The sequence below is a fragment of the Epargyreus clarus genome, unplaced genomic scaffold, assembly GCF_041222505.1.
Source record: "Epargyreus clarus isolate Ecla_fem2 unplaced genomic scaffold, WU_Ecla_fem_2.2 ptg000029l, whole genome shotgun sequence".
Classification (NCBI taxonomy): domain Eukaryota; kingdom Metazoa; phylum Arthropoda; class Insecta; order Lepidoptera; family Hesperiidae; genus Epargyreus; species Epargyreus clarus.
Window position 1 is genome coordinate 4,792,318 of NW_027332235.1, and position 21,647 is coordinate 4,813,964.

At 37.1% G+C, this 21,647-nt stretch overlaps 1 protein-coding gene across 1 annotated transcript in view; it reads left to right on the forward strand.

Annotated features, from left to right (window-relative positions):
• The window catches only part of NGR-A25 (neuropeptide receptor A25), a 145,533-nt gene that overhangs the window by 60,325 nt on the left and 63,561 nt on the right, over positions 1-21,647 (forward strand). The gene's annotated exons all lie outside the window — the stretch shown is intronic.

Here is a 21,647-nt window from a genome sequence, read left to right on the forward strand (position 1 = left end):
GCAGAAATAGGTGTGGCGGTGGTGCCGCCGGAGTCGAACCACAAAGGGTTCTACCACGTTAAAAGTGAAGTGAAGTTAAGTCGAATGTAAACTAAACTAAATGTAATGAAATTTAAGTATATAATATATAAGTAATAATAAAATTAAACTTATAAAATAAAATTAATTAAACGACTTTTTATTATTACTTTAAAAGTATATTTTTTATCCAAATTTAATTGTAATTTAAATTTTATCTGGGACTTTAGCGTGTTATTAAAATGGCAGACTTTTCAAGTTTTGTTAGCTTATTTTGTTCTACACAATAATATAAAATCAAATTGAGTTTATATATGTGATTCTTGTTTCAAAGTTCTCTTGGGAAATTTGGTAGACTGTGACACGTAAGAAGCGTTATTTATCTATATGATATTCTGAGATGTAGTCAGGTCAATCAACTCACCCAGTATAATACGACCAACGTAAAATCCTTCGGTAAAACAATTCCCAATAATATAATATACTCATACATAGGTAGGTAAACCTGAGTCGTCGAACTATACTTTAGGTTATAGTAGCATAATTCTTAATTATACTTAATTCCAAGTAAATAAGTAAGACAACAGTATAGAAACCGAATTCGACGAAGAAACTTTCCCTCTAATTTTTTTCTGATTACATCAGAAAGAGAGTAATGTTTTTCGATAATATGAATGTGATACATACTATGTATGTATCATTTCTTGATACGCTATTTTTTATTTAAAATTTCAAATGGCTCGGCCGATTTTAACATTGTTGTTTGATTTACTTGTGGGTGTGACATAGGCTCTATAATGTTTAAATATTACGTGCGAATAGATGGGAAGGCGAAATTTTAAATCGTAACATCGTAGATACCAGATGAAAACCTCGTTGGCTACCTAATATACCATTTCAAAAATAATAGTCTTTTTGACGTAAGCACCCAAAACATTACGAAATTCATCATAAAAAGGGATAGATTAGTAAAGATACTTCGCCGCCTTGAAATTGAATGAAACCACAGACGGCTGATCTGTAAGTTCTTTTTCTGAATTCTTGACAAATAAAAACATTTTTAGAGAAAATTTACGAATAAATAACTAATACTGCGTAATTTACATAATAAATAAATAAATATTTCAAATATTTTAGGGACATTTTAGCACGGAGACGTAGCAAAACCTTTATTACGCAACTATTTCAATTGTCAAAGCTGGTTACATTTTCTTGTTAGGAGTGAGTAATCTTTACTATGTAAAAAGGTTACTTCCCTTGCGGTTTATTATTTTTAAGCACTCGGTTTATTTCCTTTTATAATAATTTATTCCATTACAACACCATTTTATATTTCATGACTTTGTTCATTTCTATGTGTCATATTTTGTAGATTTATTTCCTTTTCTTATCATTCCTGACCTAAACCTAAATACTGTAAGATAGGCTTTCTGAGCAAAAACTTTTTAGTTTTTGCGAATTCTCATATAGTTGCTGAAGAATATCACGTTTCGAGCAGATGTGTTCCATTATACATCCAGAACACTAAGTGTAATCTTCTTTCTAATCTACTTTACATGTATGTGATAAAGGAATAAGAATACGAATATTGTATTTTTATTTATCGTTGCTTTTTATTATAAAGGTTTTCTTTAAAAAAAGGTGTAAAAAGAGCTCTCATACAAAGCCGGCGATGCATTGGCGACTCCTCTGGTGTTGCAAATGCTCATAGGCGGCGTTGATCACTTTCCATCAGGTAGCACTGCCTAATCGTTAGGTTAAACTATAAAAAAAAAACAATCATTTTTTCAGGGCGCTTTCCTGTCACGCGTCGGTCCAACCCGTACACATTATGTTGAGAGTGGTAGAACCCTTTGTGGTTGGACTCCGGCGGCACCATCACCTATTTCTGCCTCATAACAGCAGCGTTAAACGTTGCTGTGTTCTGGTTTTAAGTTGTGGCACGGGAGACATACTTTTCCGAGGCGTTCAAGCTTAGTCCTCGCGGGTAGCGGCGAATCTGTGACCGACCTCAGCTAGGAATATCTAATCCTATCAGGGGTTGATTACAGATGTTCATGGGAGGCAGTAGCCACACAGTTGCTCTCTTCGCGTCCCATGTGTGTGTGCGTTTGAAACGATAGCATGCAAGAGACACACGTGTGGGTGACACGCGCGTGCATGTGGAAGCACGCATGACAGGGAAAGTGTTTTAAATGTTTAAGTGAACTATGTATAAACTACAGGAGTTTGGGTGTACCCTATCGAAATACTTACGTATTTATATTAAGACGAGCTTATGCCCGCGGCTTCGCTCGCGTTACGAAGTAATATTTTCATCCCCTATACCTTTTGGGGTAGAATTGATAAAAAATCTTTCTTAGCGGATGCCTACGTAATAACATCTACCTGCATGCCAAATTTCAGCCCGATCCGTCCAGTGGTTTGGGCTGTGCGTTGATAGATCACTATGTCAGTCAGTCACCTTTGTTAGTTATATTTATTTAGATTAAAGATTAAAGTATCAAAAGAATATCCAGTTCATCTTATTATCAGCGGTAAATGCATCACATGGACCTTGTATTTAATCCCGAATAGGATTGAACTCCTATCTGAGGTTACATGCGTCGTTCGCTGCAAGACTAATATTTTAGTCCTTGCTGTACCCTTCAAACTAGCTTGACACTGCTCTTATTTGCTAGAAATAGATGTGGCGATGTCAGTCAAGTCGAACTATAAATGTTTGCCAACTTAAATTATTTATCAGAGTGACTTTAATTTACTGCCACAGAAAATCTTATTAAGATACCACCACCAATAAAACCACTAAGATACACTACCCATAAAAAAATAGACAAACTTTTTAGAACAATCAGATAAAAAAGATTACTGGTATGAAGTAGCCTGAAACAGGCTAACTAGTACTAAAGTTTCTTATGATATCGAGTCTGGAAGTTAGATTGGTTTTGCAGGGCAATAAATCCTTATCCTTACTAATATTATAAATCCGAATGTAACTCGGTCTGTCTGTCTGTCTGGTTGTCTTTTCTTCACGCCCAAACCACTGAACCGATTTTAATAAAATTTTGTACAAAGATAGTCTTAAACCCGAGAAAGGACATAGGATAGTTTTTATCCCGGAAATCCCACGGGAACTGGGGATGGCGATCTATGATCGATTAATCGGAGAATCGATCTTTTGGACCATAAAGTCGATTATTTTAATCGATTAGTAAGGATTGAATCGTAAACTATGCATTTGATCAAGTGATGATCTTTAGCAAAGTTGTTGTCCATGAGCCCACGAAGGTTTCAGAGTTGGTACGACCAATTTTCGCCAGATGACGCCACTGTCATGCCATTGAAGGTACGAATTTTCAGTTTTATGTCTGTTAGTATGTCATATTATTTTTTTTTAAACGCGGGCGAAGCCGCGGGCAAAAACTAGTATAAGATATATCAGCTGTCTTCTTCAAAAGTGTATCTGAGGGCTATAAATCTAAAGATAATCTAATAATTCAGGTTTTAATTTATTTGGTTTCTATCGGTTAGGTCGGCAGGTTTCTATTTTTAACGTGGTTAACGCTTTACTGTCTCACTACTGGGCACGGATTTCCTCTCACAGTGAAAAGGGCTTAGTCCATAGTTTACCGCGCTGGCCAAGTACGATTTGACACATATTTGGAAATATTTTTTTAAGTATTCTCAGGTATAGACAGGACCATGAACACGCTATATCTTCACGATTCATTTCACGTGTTTACTACCATCAGATAACATATATAAGATAACATAACGTAACGTAACGTAACATAACATAACATAATATAGCATATTTTATAATACACATATAACTTTAAAATATAGAGCCTTATAAAATATAGAGTCTTTGAGCCTTGAACCTCGACCTCAATTGTGAGGCGTCGTTTCAACGGCTTTCACGGCTATCCATTGCTTTATTTTTTTCATGATTATGTAAATTTTATTCTCTTTCTATCGTTTCCGTTGTTTTTCTTCCATTTCTTTTGAATTAAGGGCTGTGTTCCACATTTCTTAAGGTTTATCAACCTAAAAGATAAATATGATGTCAACATAATACTCGTAATAGCTTGAAAATCTCTATTCAAATTCAAATCTCATTTATTCAAAATTGATTCATATAGAATACTTTTTAATAGTCAACAAACTACCATCGCTTCGGAAGCTGTTTCGCTATGGAGAAGAAGCGGCGCAAGTAACTCCATACGTGTGCAAATTTGCATCTTTTAAAGCCTATTATATTTTTTCTAAAGAAGAATAATTTTTGCGAGCATATAAGAAATTTTCATAAATATATTGACTTGGCACTGTTAAAACGTCTAATCCTCTAATTGCACGTGTCTGTAGTAAAAAAAGGCATCTATGCTATTAGCATAGATGTAAAGCACAGCACACCAGAACACCTCACAGCAGAAACTCCGTACTAAGAATACTGAGTTTTCATTAACAGAAAATCCGTTTTTGAATTTTTCCCTTGTTTCCGTCTATGGGTTAACAACCTTGATGGCAGTTGACCTGAATACAGGTCGAATTTTCAAGTACGTATGCGACTAGAATTTATGAGAAATGATGTAGAATTGTACCAAGAAGGCTTACTTTCGGCTATAAGTGTCAAAGGCAGTTCGGTTTAATTGTTAGCTTCTAGCCGTTAAGTCATTTATGTCACAACTGGGCATGGGTTTCCCCTCGAAGTAACAACGATAAGGGCCTTAGACCACACTGGCCAAGTATAGATTGGTAGTGTTGGCAATCTATCTATGTAATACCTTATTCTTTCTCTCCTGTAAATTATCACAGTTTTGATTTACCACATATACACTTAAATTATCGATTACAATTTATTAATACAATAAAAATAACTGTTATAAAACCACAAAAAACTAACTATTTTAATAATATAGCAGACATCACTGCTACAATTAAGGCAAATCCAACGAGACCTTACATATCAATATCCGTCAACCCATTTGGGCTGTAGGACATACCAAAGATTGAACCATACACACATACGTACGAAAAACATTCCTCTCCGCATTTGTATCAAAATAGTACCTGCAAATTAATACAAACGATACAGAACGAATCTACAAAAACATCCACATGTAAATGTTACTGTCATTTTGTTGTGTGTGTACATTTAATGTCTTGAGATGAAAGATCATGAAAGACAAAAATTCAATTTGAATCTTATTAAGGCCTACATTTCCAACGCCTCGATGTCTGGTACTTTTGCTTGTATGTGGTATGAATGTGTACATGTATGTGTTTGCCACCGCCACAGCTATTTCTGCCTAATAACAGCAGTGTTAAGCGCTGCTGTGTTCTGGTTTGAAGGGTGTGGTAAGGAAGAAATACTCAGTAGCGGCGCATTTGTGGCCGACCTCAGGTAATATCTAATCCTATCTGGGGTTAATTACTGATGTCCATGGGTAGCAGTAGTCACTTACCCTAGGTGGAGTGCATGATCGTCTGCTAAAAAAATGTGCACTGGATATCTGAGGCTGAAATCTCAATTGGGCAGCATTAAAATTTCGAAAGTATGGCCTAATAATACTATGGCCTGGCCCTGCAGTATACACTATATAATACAAAGAGTATACACGTGCCTAGGTACATAAGGGATTGGTAATAAACCGACACTTTTTGAATACCTAGTTAGATCTAACATCTAATGCGTAGACTTTTGAAAGAATTTTGTCATTTGAAAATCAAAAAACAATTTTAGTATACTAGGCACGAATCTCGTTGCTTTTTAGAGACATCTGCAAATGCTCTCTACGGATTCTATTAGTTTTGTCAATAAGTCTGACATCTCTCATCTCTCATCATCTGAAGTCTCTCTATAAGTCTCCAATGTAAGATTAGGGCACGTTCACACAGATCACCCTTAGGCAAATTACATTGTCTACCGATGAAAGCTGACTTCGAAAGTTGCTTACATCAAGTGAATTGCTGTCGATGGCGAGTTACTTTGATGTGCAACTTTGAGAATGGACTTTAACTTGCAAAGAGAGCTGCTTCAAGGAAGATCAATCAACCGTCACTTACTGCTCACTCAAATAGTCGACGGTCGACTTTCGACTGCAAACTGAGGTGACAAACAACAACACCTAGTTGTTATAACGTGTTGTATAAAGGGTTGGTAGACGCTTTTGACCAGCAAGGGAATTCGCACGATGATCGGTGTAAGTAAACCCTTATAATATCAACGTAAATAAATTGGAATTAAAAGTAGGTAATTGAAGCATGAAGTGATATTTAAAACTTACTGTTCACATATCTACTAAAAGATCGATATACCTACTGTAGGAACAGAAGCATTCCAACAAGATTGAAGAAGAAGAATCCTCATTGTAAGCTTCCAATTATTGGAAGCTTAAAATTTTGCGTCAATAAACATATTCCTATAAGGAGAAATTTAAGTAGGTATAAGTCGAAGTAAGGTCTTCCTGATTCTGAAATTTTCCCGTCCCTTAAAAGGTCGCGCAAGAGCTTAAGTAAATGATTTTAAATTTTGAGCGGGCTTGTGCCCTTAGACTTACGGATGCGCACCGCTACATGATCCGCTACATCAGTGATAGCCTAGTGGTTAAGAAACGCGGCCTCTCGATCAAGGGGTCCGAGGTTCAAATCCCACGCACCTCTGATTTTCAAATTTATGTGCGTATTAGAAATTAATTATCACTTGCTTAAAACGGTGAAGGAAAACATCGTGAGGAAACCTGCATGCCTGAGAGATAAAAATCTTAAAGGTATGTGAAGTCTACCAATACGCACTTGGCCAGCGCGGTAGACTATGGCCTAATCCTTTTCATTCAGAGAGGAGACCCGTGCCCAGCAGTGGGACAGTAATGGGTTGATGAAGACCGCTACATGTTAAAGATAGGGAATGTAGCAGGGTAATACTGAATTCATGAACAGGGTCGATTAATTTTCTGTGCAGGACAATATTAAATCAACTTACCAAATCTCATAGAATCGAGTTACGGATTTGGTCACGAAATTAGATCATGTTCTGATTTGTCGGTCAATTAATATTTTCGGTCTATTCCTACTGGCAAAGTAAGCTATTATCGAAAAAAATCATGTTGATCGACTCCTAAGTTATTGGACATTGATGTCCCTGTAGTTCTGGGACCAGAATAGGGTTACGGTATCCCCTGCCTGTCGTAAGAGGCGACTAAAAGGGGCTTTCGGGGTCGCTGCCGCAAAAGTGGGAGCTCGAACCGCCCGGTTAGGGACCCCGGGAAGGACGGCGGTATGTGTGGTCGCATTCCGGCGTATACACCAGACGGTGTGGTGATACAAGCTCACCTGGGCGGAGCCCGACGGGGCAGTGCGCTGAGAGGACTCCGGTCGCGTTCCTTTGGAGATCCCGGAGTCCTCTATGCAGCACCGAGGACGGACTTTTCCGAAGGTTTGTATATGAATCATTAAACATTAAGGAGGGAGACATACTTTTCGATGCGTTCCAGCTAAGTTTCCAGCGGTAACGGTACATCAGTGGCCCTTTTGTCAGTTAAGAATATCTAACCCTATCTGGGGTTGATTACAGATGTCCATGGGCGGCAGTAAAAAAAAAAAAAAACTCGTACCTAACAGAAAAACCAAATGGATTGTTGATGATATTTTTATTGCCAGTATGATAGCTGTGCAAGTTATCAAAATACATATAAAGATATCTTCGTTATGTACGATTTTCACCAAACGGCTCAGTTTTCCGCCCCCGTTAACCGTTTTTCGATATCAAGCCTGAAACATAAATAATTTCAGCATAAACGTAGCAAATGTTACTATGCCTATTTTATTTAACTTCCTCCTGTGTACCTTACTATACCCTTCAAACCAGAACAAAGCAGCACTTAATACTGCTGTTGTTAAATAGAAATAGGTTTAACGGTGGTGTCGCTAGAGTTCGCCACAAAGGGTTCTACCACCCATTATTTTTTAACCTATTTTGCTTTTATCGATAATGTTCTTCCATTCTTCCTAATAGTCACGGTCTCTGTCGATTAATTTTTCATTTGACGCAAAGCAGCCTTGCGTAAAAAGGTTCAGGCCTGAAAAATTGTATTACTAGCCGCCCCGGATGTTTCAGTGCTCAGCGGGCTAGACTAGTGTTAGGTTACATATCATATCAAATATATTCGGGTTCCTTGATAGTTTTCTTTTACTCACTTTTATTTCTAACGTGACATTTATACGATAACATGACACACTGGTAATTATTATAAAAACAAAACTTCTAATGCTGAAAATTGCAGCCTATGTTATTCCCAGAATTTAGACGAATCCAACGACGCTTCATATCTTAAATAGGACAAGCGTAATACATAATAATATACGTACAATATACTTGAAAATATTATCCTTTGCAACCTTGCAGGTTAAAAATACAATTTAATACCACAAAAAATTAAATGATTTTTTTTCTCTTTTAATTTTTACAAAAAATACTACCTACATGCAAAAATCATTAGAATTCTCATAAATGACGTCACGAAATATCTTCTCGGCATATATACATATGTACATTATTGTACATTGGTATGGCATTACGTCGTATCGATGACAAGTAAAGATAATTCGGAAGCATTTCAGAATTCCAAGCTTGCATAGCATCCTAATCTACATTCTAAAGGATAATTCGGGTCCCCTGAACCAAATTATATCCTATTCCCATAGATTAGTAAAGATACTTCGCCGCCTTGAAATTGAATGAAGCCACAAACGGCTTATTAGTAAGTTCTTTTTTTGAATTCTTGACAAATAAAACATTTTTAGAGAACATTTACGAATAAATAACTAATACTGCGTAATTTACATAATAAATAAATAATTATTTCAAATATTTTAGGGACATTTTAGCACGGAGACGTGGCAAAACTTTTTTACGCAACTATTTCAATTCTCAAAACTGGGTACATTTTCTTGTTAGGAGTAAGTAATCTTTACTAATCTATGCCTAATTCTGTAAAAAGTTTAACGAACATTTTATTTATTTTTTTTATTCGCTTCTTTTACGTTTATACGGCATAAAAAATAAATTTGAGAAACTAAAATAAAAGGTATAAATGTTAACTGACTATATTTACACCTTTCAATGTCATCACCACACTTATCAATTTCATTGCTATATAATTTTTATAATTGACATCCATAGATTAGTAAAGATTACTCACTCCTGACAAGAAAATGTCTCCAGTTTTGAGAATTGAAGTAGTTGCGTAAAAAAGTTTTGCTACGTCTCCGTGCTAAAATGTCCCTAAAATATTTGAAATAATTATTTATTTAATAGGTAAATTACGTAATTATTACGTAAATTAGTTATTTATTCGTAAATTTTCTCTAAAGATGTTTTTATTTGTCAAGGATTCAAAAAAAGAACTTACTAAAATAAGCCGTTTGTGGCTTCATTCAATTTCAAGGCGGCAAAGTATCTTTACTAATCTATGTTGACATCACGAAATATCTCCACGGCACAAATACATACACGTATAATATTTCATCGTATCTATGAAAAGCAAGGGTAATTCAGAAGCACATCAGAATTCCAAGCGTGCATAGCATCCTAATCTGCATTCTAAGGGTATAATTCGGATCAGGGGCATATTCCTGTAAAATTGAGTTAGCAACCCCTTCCAACGTCGCAGTACAATGACATTAACCCTTTAACTGGGTCACACAGACATTAAATAAACTCCCTCGTTTACGAGTTTCGTAAAAGTATGACGTCCATTTTATTCATCATCAACCCATTACTGTCCCACTGCTGGGCACGGGTCTCCTCTCATAATGAGAAGTATTAGGCCATAGTCCACCGCGCTGGACAAGTGTGTATTGGTAGACTTCACATACCTTTGAGATGTTTTTTTTTATAAATCTCTCAGGTATGCAGGTTTCCTCACGATGTTTTCCTTTACCGTTTAGCAAGTCATAATTAATTTCTAATACGCACATAACTTTCCTTCAAACCTGGGGAAACCTTCAAAAGTTACCCGATGCCGTGGGAGCGACACAGGGTTATGCGGGACTCTTACCGCACTAAAATCCCCCCGGTGGCCGTCCTCAGCGCTGCGTAGAGGACTCCGGGATCTCCAACGGAACGCAACCGGAGTCCTCTTAGCACATTGCCCCGTCGGGCTCCGCCCAGGTGAGATTGTCGCTCACCGCACCGTCTGGTGCAGACGACGGTATGCGACCACACATACCGTTCGAGCTCCCACTCTCGCAACCCACGACCCCAGAAGCCCCCTTTTAGTCGCCTCTTACGACAGGCAGGGGATACCGTAGCCTTAAACCGTAACTTAATTTCCATCCACAGAAACTTCCTTCACTCAAAATCAAGCAAGCGTATTTACATATAGCTTAACTACCTTACATATCTTTGGTTGAAAGGTAGGTACCCTAATGGGTTGACGACGATTATCAAATCGTCGACCGAAGGTCAGTCATTGACCTAAGTGTTTTTTTTTTTTTATAATATAAGAGTAGCAGACGAGCATGCAGTCCACCTGATGGTAAGTGGCTACTGCCGCCCATGAACATCTGTAATAAACCCCAGATAGGATTAGATATTCCTACCTGAGGTCGGCCACAGATACGCCGCTACCCCTGAGGACTAAGCTGGAATGCCTCGGAAAAGTCTTTCTCCCTTACCACACCCTTCAAACCGGAACACAGCAGCACCTAACACTGCAGTTATTAGGTAGAAATAGGTGTGGCGGTGGTGCCGTCGGAGTCGAACCACAAAGGGTTCTACCACCTTCAAGTTAATATTAATTTAAAGTCCTAAGTTCATTACTACTCTAATATACGTATTTACTAGTGGTGCCCGCGTCTTCGCTCGCATTTTAAAGAAATAATATGACGTACATAAAACGGATAATTTGTACCTGCATTGGAATGACAGTGGTGCCATCTGTCGAAAATTGGTCTTACCAACTCCCAAACCTTCGTGGGCTCTTGGACAACAACTTTGCTAAAGATCATCACTTGATCAAATGCATAGTTTCCGATTCTGTAACTACTTAAGAATTAAAAATTAATTAAAAAGACCTTTTCCCACGGACTAAATTGTGAATCTAAACCATTCTCAAGTACCCTTGAACACACACAACAAATTTCTTCAAAATCAATATTGTAAGTTGTAAATTAGTTTGAATAACTTGTAGTTATACTACGATTCTATTTATCTTATGTTATGTAATGTTCATGGTAGAACGGAAATTAAATACATTTGACCGGTTCGACCCTTAGTATCTATTCACACGTATTACAACAACACCACACGACAATGACAACATACAACCACTACAATTTGTGTGGTAAGAGAGACATAGGTACTTATTCGACGTGTTCCTACTTAGTTTCAAGGGTAGCAATGTATGTTGGGCTAGCTAGGCTAGTAATACCTTACGCCGCTTACTATCAATCACTGCATTCTAGTTTGTTACTTCTATAACATAAATATGACATTTGCTTGGGCGTGTGCAAATTTAAACGCAAATTCATAGTTTTTCACACGGACTAGGTACTAATTGCCCTCCAAACATTCCAACCAACCACCATGCTAGACGGCGCTTAACGCTAGCCACTCTATTGCAGAGTTTTTGTAGCTACTACGACATAGCTACAAGAAGCTGGAGCAATGCTACGCTCTCGTTGTTGTGTTGTGGTACATGTGAATTGACCCTTACGTAGATCCTGCCCTTATATCTGTGAAAACGGACCCATTCCGTTTTATTTGGTGTTTATGTACAATGGTAACATTTAGAGAATTCCCTTTATTGTAATATTGTCCCACATGAGGTCGCCGTTTTTTTGTGATAATTCCAAACTTTTTGATAATTTCAATATTGAATACCCGCGTAGTGTGGTGGTGACTATACCAACGAACTAATGTAATCGAAATAATGTAATCAAAATACCCAACTAACAAATAAATAATGTTAGGTTAGGTTATGTTATGACTCGTTTTGTCCAATAGATTGAACGGGGTAACGAGGATCTGATGACAGAGATGTGGAAACCTCTCGAGCTTGGGCTTATATGATTTATTTGAACGAATCCAAAAGATTCGTCAAAATTTAGTTATGTTGTTTTAAGCGTATGTTTGAATGTATGTTTGTCACATTCTTTGCTACGCCCTTTTTTTTGTTGACGAGGGGAAACCTTCAAAAGGTATCCTATGCCGTGGGAGCGGCACGCGGTTATGTGGGATTCTTACCGCACTAAAACTCCCCCAGTGGCCGTCCTCGGCGTTGCGTAGAGGACTCCGGGATCTCCAACGGAACGCAACCGCAGTCCACTTGGCGCGTTGCCCCGTCGGTCTCCGCCCAGGTGAGCTTGAAACTCACCACACCGTCTGGTGTTCACGACGGTATGCGTCTTTGCTACGCCCAGCGGTACAAACAACTTGACGGATTTGACGTGCCGTTGGATTCACCTAACGTATGGGTATGACATACGCTACATTACTTCTCTTTTCAGTCGGATTTTTGTTTTAAAATAAATACTTGTTACAATTATTTTTTAATATTCGGTTAAGACCTAATTATATTTATAACATCAGTGATTTCATTTAACTTTTTCTGACCTTACACTGTTCTATTTTTATAAATCTGAATTACGAGTATTAGATATATTTTATGAAGATTTACTTTTTCCTTATAATAAGATAAAAACTCATCTTTACTACGATCTGTGGTCGTAAACATCCAATCTCCTAACTTTTGATTGCCGCTAAATTTGAAATGTCTGTGAGATAAAAAATACGCCTAATTTCTTTCTTTTTTATCCAAGTCTTACTTTGCATCCAATCAATATTCATAAGGATATTAACATTCAGAAAAAGTACTTAATTAACAGTTTTTGCGATTCAGCTGGGATTTTCAGGTCTTTTTATGTGAAATTAGGAAAATAGGACTCTACTTTGGATTATTTTTGAAGACTGAAGTAGCAAATAGGCTTGCATTCCAACTATTGGTTAAATGCGTCAGTTAACCAATGCACATGTTTAATTCCATTTAAACAGTTTTCTATCTGAAGGCAATAACTTATATGTTGCTACTCCTGAAGACTAAAGCTGTTTGTCCACCGCACCGTCATCGAGCTTTTACCGAGAACGAGATTATTTTGGGGCCGATTTTAATATGTCGTGACGGCGATAGTTTGTCCACCGCGACCGATATCGCCGGTTTATTTTGTCCCAGCTACCACGCGTGTGACGGCAGTGTATGGACAAGTTCCAACGTGTTTTATATTGCTAGCACATCGGCCCGTCAAAATCTCGGCGCCGATCTAGCGGTCACGCCGATCTACTCGAAATATCGGCGGCCGAGATGATCGTGCTCGGGTGACGGACGTACGGTGGACAAGCGGCTATAGTACATTTATTTATTTATTTATTTATTTATTTATTGAACACCAACATAATGAACATTTATACAGTTAAGGTACAACAAAACACATAAGGGGCTAGCTTAATGCCACCATAATTATAGGTGTAGACTACAAGCAAGTTAATGGAAAAAAAAAGAAACATAAAATTGAATTGAAGAAGCACAATAATGTCTATACAGTTACAATGAAGTGTCACAATCGTAATGCAATGTAGTACACTTGATCTTCTTTTCTTAAGATTAGTAGAGAAGATGTCAAAATTTGAGGTCCTGGAGACAGTATTGTATTCTTTAATGATTCTGTTAATAGACGCATGCTGTCCGAGATTTGATTTATGGGAGTTTTCAGAAAAAAGTTTAAATGTTGAAAATCTCGGTATTCTTCTAGGAATTGAAAAACATGTATGTATGCTACTTTGGCGCCGTCATTAATTATCGGTATCGGCTCGGTGACGGTTGCGGTGGACAAACACCGTAAGGCCATCGCCACATATGCAAATCAGCCGGCAACCACGCCCTTTCACTGAAAGAACTTCTTCATGCCAAAAATAAATGTAGCAGTGTTACATTGCCGGTAAAAGTACACAGGGCTTATGGCTCTTATCATATATCATATAACATACCAGTAATTTTTAATATCAGCACAGAAGGCTAGGCTGCTAATATTACAGACAGTGACTTATAATCGAGGCAGAAGTTTTATAAAATAGGCATAGTAACATTAGCTACGTTAGTGCTGAAATGATGTTTTCCAGGCTTGATATCGAAAAACGGTTAACGGGGGCGGAAAACTGAGCCGTTTGGAGAAAATCGTACATAACGAAGATATCTTTATATGTATTTTGATAACGTTCACAGCTATCATACTGGCAATAAAAATATCATCAACAATGCATTAGGTTTTTAACCGACTTCAACAAGGAGGTGGTTATCAATTCGGCATATTAGACACGCTGTTTACATCGTTATCCAACGAAATATATAGAGCGCCAACTTCAGAAATATGTACTAAACCAACATTTATTTCAATTATTTTTTACTTTGTAGTGACATAGAAGTCGGTTGTATTTTTTTGTTAAACTTTTTTTTCTGTTAGGTACGAGTCTCTCAAACTAAAATGATTTCAGGCTAATTAACACGCTTTTATTAGCTTGGGTTGTATGTATGTATGTATGTATGTATGTATGTATGTATGTATGTATGTACGTAACAGTAACGGAATCTTTGAACACGATTTCTATCCACTACGAACGTTCAGTTTAATTCAAAATTATGAAGAATTATCAAAAACCGATGACAATACACGATTTTAATAATTTTGTACCATTGTCCTTATCAACATCCTCAGGATTAACGATTTTCGAGGCGAGATTGTTCAAGCGCCTTAGACAAAGTTCATCGCAAGTTACTAGATTGCAAATAATTTTTGTTTTGTAGTTTCAATAAGGCGTAACTGTTATAGAGTGATTTTTAGTTTAGAAAATAATAATGTTATTTCCCTATAACTCAAATGTTCTGAAACATACCTATAATGCCCTCTTGTAGAATGATTTTTAGGATTCCGTACTCAAAGGGTACTTATCAACATCCTCAGGATTAACGATTTTCGAGGCGAGATTGTTCAAGTTCCTTAGACAAAGTTCATCGCAAGTTACTGGATTGCAAATAATTATTGATTTTTAGTTTCAATAAGGTGTAACTGTTATAGAGTGATTTTTAGTTTAGAAAATAATAATGTTATTTCCCTATAACTCAAATGTTCTGAAACATACCTACTCGTATAATGCCCTCTTGTAGAATGATTTTTAGGATTCCGTACTCAAAGGGTACTTATCAACATCCTCAGGATTAACGATTTTCGAGGCGAGATGGTTCAAGCGCCTTAGAGAAAGTTCATCGCAAGTTACTGGATTGCAAATAATTATTGATTTTTAGTTTCAATCAGGCGTAACTGTTATAGCGTGATTTTTAGTTTAGAAAATAATAATGTTATTTCCCTATAACTCAAATGTAACTCAATATAACCTAATAATTATAGTTCAGATAGAACTTTTTGTCTATCGAATAGGTTTTGTCGGACATCAAAATTCATCGTCGCCAATATTTGGTCGTCACGATCCATTCGTTTCGGTGTTCTCGACAAACTGTTCTCCGCGAGCATGCTGGAAGATGCGAGTAGGTACATGCTTAGTTCGTGCGCGCGCTGCGGCCACACTCATAAAATGCTCCTTTCATGTTACATTGCATGTTATGTTACAACAGTCTGTACCCACCTTAACTTTGTTAAATAATCAGCTTATTTGTACCAAACTTTGGATTGTTCCATGACCTAGTCGGTAACGATTAATATGTAACGAGTATTGTTTATAGAAACGGTAACACGATACTACCATCAAGTTTATTGACGTATTACGGTGTTAGACCTCTGTTCTGAACACAAGCGATGATTTGACTGTCGGTGCTGGTTTTTTTTATATCATACTTAAGTAGCAGACGAGCATGCGACCTAATGGTAAGCGGCTACTGCAGCCCATGGACATCTGTAATCAACTCCTGATAAGATTAAATTCCTACCCAAGTTCGACCACAGATGCGCCGTTACCCTTGAGGACTAAGCTGGAACGCTTCGGAAAAGTATGTCTCCCTTACCACACCCATCAAACCAGAAAACAGCAGCGCTTAACACTGCTGTTATTAGGTAGAAATAGGTGTGGCGGTGGTGCCGCCAGAGTCGAACCACAAAGGGTTTTACTACCAATCTGCCAACAGCATGTACTGACAAATAATATATATCACAAAATTCTCAATCCTTCAAACTCTTCCTGAGTTTTGCTTTGTTCGTAATATTCCGCGCCGCGTGAGGAGTATTTCAAGGTTCATGAAGGAACCTCAAAATCTTTGAGGCATTTAAATAGTTGTCGACATTTCACCTGTGAAATCGTCTGTTTTGTGAGAAACTTCCGTCATATATGCCTCAGACGTTTACAAGATTACTTCAGGCGTGAGACTAAAGTTTGAGGCACATTTGTGATAAATCCAAGAACATTAAAAACGCGTTTATTACTTGTTGTTGGGAAATCGACAAAACTTAGATAAAATATTCACGCTACGAATTGAAAATTTGTCTCCTTTGGGATGTCTGTTAAAAATGGCAGACATTCCGAATTCACGGAGAAAAACAGACGTCGATTTCTGTACATAGGATACTATACTTGTGTAACTGATCTATAAAGCTTAGCAGAATTCAGAGCTCAGGACTCGGATGAGTGAGCATTGATGACTTAGTCGATGAGCTCAGGACTTGGATTAATAAACACTGGTGGTTAAATTGTATCCGCATCGATTCCGATATTACTTCATTATTTGTATTCTAAAAGCCGAGATATTTTTTCGGAAGTATGAAATCTGAAGGGCGACAGAAATATCGAGCAGCAAAAAAAAATTAAAATCGCGTATTAGGTAATTCGCTATATTATATCAATTACCATAACATAACATTACCATTAACGTTTCTCCAATAACTCGCATTATGAAGTGTGCTCCAAGTCTCCCTTAAATGGGGAGAGAGTCACTCAACAGTGCAAAACAAAGGTTGTTGCCCTTTTTATAAGGATCCTTAGGACAATGACCGAGCAGCAAAAGCGATCGAAAAAGTCAAAAGTTGTGAACGTGAGTAAAGTTTTCAAAGAAGTATGCAAATACAGTATGTGTGTATTTTTTAAAGTGACATTTTCTATATTTATTCATACGTTTTGCATAACAAAATATGAAGACCATTTTTATAAATTACAACTATACGGGTTTATTTTGAAAATAGCCAACACATTTATTGGTTTTTACTCAAAATAGAAAGGCCTCATACAGTTGCAGAGTTATTCTATAATATCTCAATGCGAATTAAAATCCCGATGAACAGAAATTGAGACAAGTAAATTTATGTTTTGAAAATAACTTAAATAACTGATACTCGGAGTTTTAGGGACGCTAATTAGGACTATAATTAGTGCTAGAGCTAATACTGACATAATTATGTCAGAATTCCTCATACACGAATATTCACCTCTACATCCAAAAGTGCTGCGCCACATGCTTTGTCAACTTAAGACAATCTAACAGAATAATCCTTCGTTAATATCTACAGACACTGAACGTGACAAACACGGATCGTAGCAGACAAAATGATACATTATCTATAAAATATTTAAACAGGCACGGCCCATATTTGCGCGACCAAGTTACGAAAATTATGTTAAATAAAATACATTTAAATGCATTATATAGGAGAATACTATTGTCTACTTTTTCACTAGTTTACTGTCTGTAGATGTCAATGAACCCTAACTCTCCTGAATACCTAAATAATTTGCACGAGTGAAGTAGGTTTTGTACGCAAAATATGAAAAAACATGTCTATTGGTTAGAAAACGTAGTTAGGTTCAATACTTTCACATGTGAATCACGTATGAAGTCAAATTGAGCATTGTACGTGAGATGGCCAAGAATTTCGGGCGATTAGAGTTCGGCCGAATCTTGCTTTGATTGCTCATATGAATAACGAGCTATTGCTAGCGACTTGGCACGCGTAAATCATAAAAAATATCATACAAATTTAATCCGGTACTTTACATTTTACAATTTTTTTTAGATTTTCCAAAAACGGTGAACTAGGTGTTCCGTTAAATGTAACCATAAAAATACTTAAGCAAAATAGTTTCCTGGAGAAGCTTTAAAATGGCGAATTGTGGCGAACAAATGTTTCATAGTGAACGCTTCTCTTCTCTTCGCTTCTCTCTCTCTTCTTCTTCTTCTTCTTCTTCGCTTCTTCTTCTTCTTCGCTTCTTCTTCTTCTTCGCTTTCTCTGCGATGATGCATCAGTCAGTGAGGACAACTCTTTATATTTGTACCGATATATTACGAGAAATTTCGTGGTATCTTGTAATAATATCCTATCTCGTAAAAACCTCTCTAGAAAAAAGTTGTATCGACAAAAGATTCTCCGTAATAATCTTTGCTATCTATGATTTTTCGAACTTAAATATATTTAGTACTAGTTTTTGCCCGCGGCTTCGCCCGCGTTTAAAAGATAATAATGTAATGTAACAAACTAACAAACATAAAACTGAAAATTCGTACCTTCAACTTTGCTATAGATCATCACTTGATCTTGATTTACGACTCAATCCCTACTAATATCGATTAAAATAATCGATTTTTGGGTCCAAAAGATCGATTATCCGATTAATTGATCTTAGATCGCCATCCCTAGTTCCCGTGGGATTTCCGGGATAAAAACTATCCTATGTCCTTTCTCAGGTCTCAGACTATCTTTGTACAAAATTTCATTAAATCAAGTCGACGCTACATCCAGTTTCAACAGAATATTTAATCCTTATCGTAACTGAACAGTTACATTGAAGAAGTTCCCACAAACTTCCTGTTTGAATGTACGAACGCCCCGTTCGAACTTAATCCATACGATAAAGTTCGAACTACCACTATATTGACTTCAGGTGTCTTGCCTTGTTTGCTGGCAGGTGTCCAAATGTCCATATACTGCATGTCCACAGCTACTTTGATGTCCTCGTCAATCCATTGTTGTTGGGCACTATTCTCCTCTTGGGGTGAGAGAGATTTAGGCTTTACTCACACCCCCCAGGGAAGAGCCGATTGGGGCATCGCGCTCGGAGGACTCCGATTGTGTTCCATCGTAGATCCCGGAGTTCTCCACCAAGCGCCGAGGACGGCCAGCGGGCGGGTTTTAGTGCGGTTAAAATCCCACATAGCCCGACGTTGCTCCCACGTCGTCGGGTACCTTTTGAAGGTTTCCCCCTCGTAAACAAAAAAAAAAGGTTTTACTCACACTGGCCTAGTGCACAATAGTAATGCCGCCCATGGACATCTATAACCAACTCAGTATAGAACAGGCTAACTTAATTACAGATACGACAGCCGTGCTTACCACCTCGTTACGACATCTATAAAAAGTGTTACTACTGAAGTTATTCGCTACTCGTATCGCTTGATATCTCGCTGTCAGAGAAGTGGCTTAACTTTCTGCGTCAACAAATTACGTCTTTAAAAATATCCACCGCTTCTAAGAATTCATGCGCATAACAACTTATATTACCAATCGAAATGGGCTTCGGATTGTAAGTCAACGGTTTATGAAGAAATTGTAAAGCAGGTAGCATATTACTTTCTTATGTTTACACTTGGTTATTATACGATTTGGAAAAGGCTGTAATAATAAGGTAGCGGGAAAAACTGTTCTTCTACTTAATAACTTATTTACTAACACCAAGCTTTTCAGTAGCTAACATCATTTTCGTTTTCGTGTTCTTCTTATAAGACCTTTTCATTTGATACCCATTATCATATATATTTACCCAAAAAAAATATTAAAAATATCTTGTGCTTCTGCCATATTGGGATTTGAAGCCATCCAAGTCGGACATATATGCAAAATTTCGACCCAGTAGGCTTGGGTTAATCTCCTTTTGTGAGGAGACCCACGTCCGGCAGTGAGACAGTAATGGGTTGATGATGACATCATTCGATTTTTCTAAAGGATGTAAAGATATAGAAGGATTGAGGAAGCAATTGATGTGATTCACAGAAAACATAAGTAGCAATAGTAATTAGGGATTGAGTACACTACAACATTGTACATTGAAGGTGCCTCACCTCACCACCGCCACACCTATTTCTGCCTAATAACAGCAGTGTTAGGCGCTGCTACGAGTATGTTCCGTATTGAAGGGTGAGGCAAGGGAGATATACTTTTCCGAGGCGTTCCAGCTTAGTCCTCAGGGGTATCGGCGCGCATCTGTGGCCGACCTCAGGTAGGAATATCTAATCCTATCTGGGGTTGATTACAGATGTCCATGGGCGGCAGTAGCCACTTACCATCAGGTGGAGTGCATGCTCGTCTGCTACTCCTATATTATAAAAAAAAACACTAAAGGAACAAGAATTTTCCTCTGCAAATATATCTATCTAAGTATTGCAACCACCAAATAAGGTTACAAGTAATGACTATGATAACCCTTTTAGGACAGGACATTTCAGCCGTGGATTCGACCTACGAGACTTTAGCCTTTATTAAATACATTTCTAGTTACTATCAAATAATATGACCTTTGGGAACTGTAGGGCTCATAACGCCCTTTATTTAGGAAACTAAATTCCATTACAGTCACGCCGGTTTGGTCACAAAGCAATAAGGTTTAGGGAATAATGAAGTACCTGCACCCTTTGGCAATAACATCCGGTCTTATTTGTACCTTAAGTTTAATATTACATTTTGTGAATTAATTTTAGGGAGTCATATTAAAAATATGCGTTCATGTTCATTTAAATAATTAGGGTAAAGGTAAGGTAAGGTAATACATATGGAAGGTTTTGGTCTAGTTTGAGATGATTCGGGATCTATGTATAAGGTCACAATTTATAATCAATCTTTTGTTTTTATTCTGCTTCACTTTGTTAGTACTACATCATTGATCAACGATTGTAGAGACAAAGATATTTATATAAAGGAAATATGTATAATATAAATTGTACACCTTCCACAACAATATTATCATAATATAATTGGTTTAATATAAACAATATCTATAAAAAAAAAATCTCAAAGGTATGTGAAGTCTGCCAATACGCACTTGGCCAGCGTGGTGGACTATGGCCTAGTCCTCCTCATTCTGAGAGGAGACCCGTGCCCAGCAGTGGGACAGTAATGGGTTGATGATGATGATGATGAAACAATATCTATTTTTAGAACAGATAATGTGGTTATATGTGTTATCCTTACACTGAACATGGTGAATATAACAATACAAATAATCTTTGGTAACATTTATAAGAACGAATGCAAAGATTTTATTATGACTTAACTCAGGATTATCCATCTTATTCAAACTATAACTTAAACCGCCAAACCGCGACCTAAAACTAGATCTAGTATATCTCAAAATATCATAGAATTTAAGTCAAACTTAATACAAATAACGAAAACCTCTAGATACTAACGTCTTACACCAAACAAACTGTGAAGCCCGTCAACTCAAATATATATAAACCCATCTCTCATAATTTACTCTACGGAATTAAGATTTCGGGTCATAAGCACTACGAATAGTATGATTTGTCGCATTAGAATATTCTAATTCAAGATCAGTGATAGTGGTTATGAAACTCGTCCTCTCGATC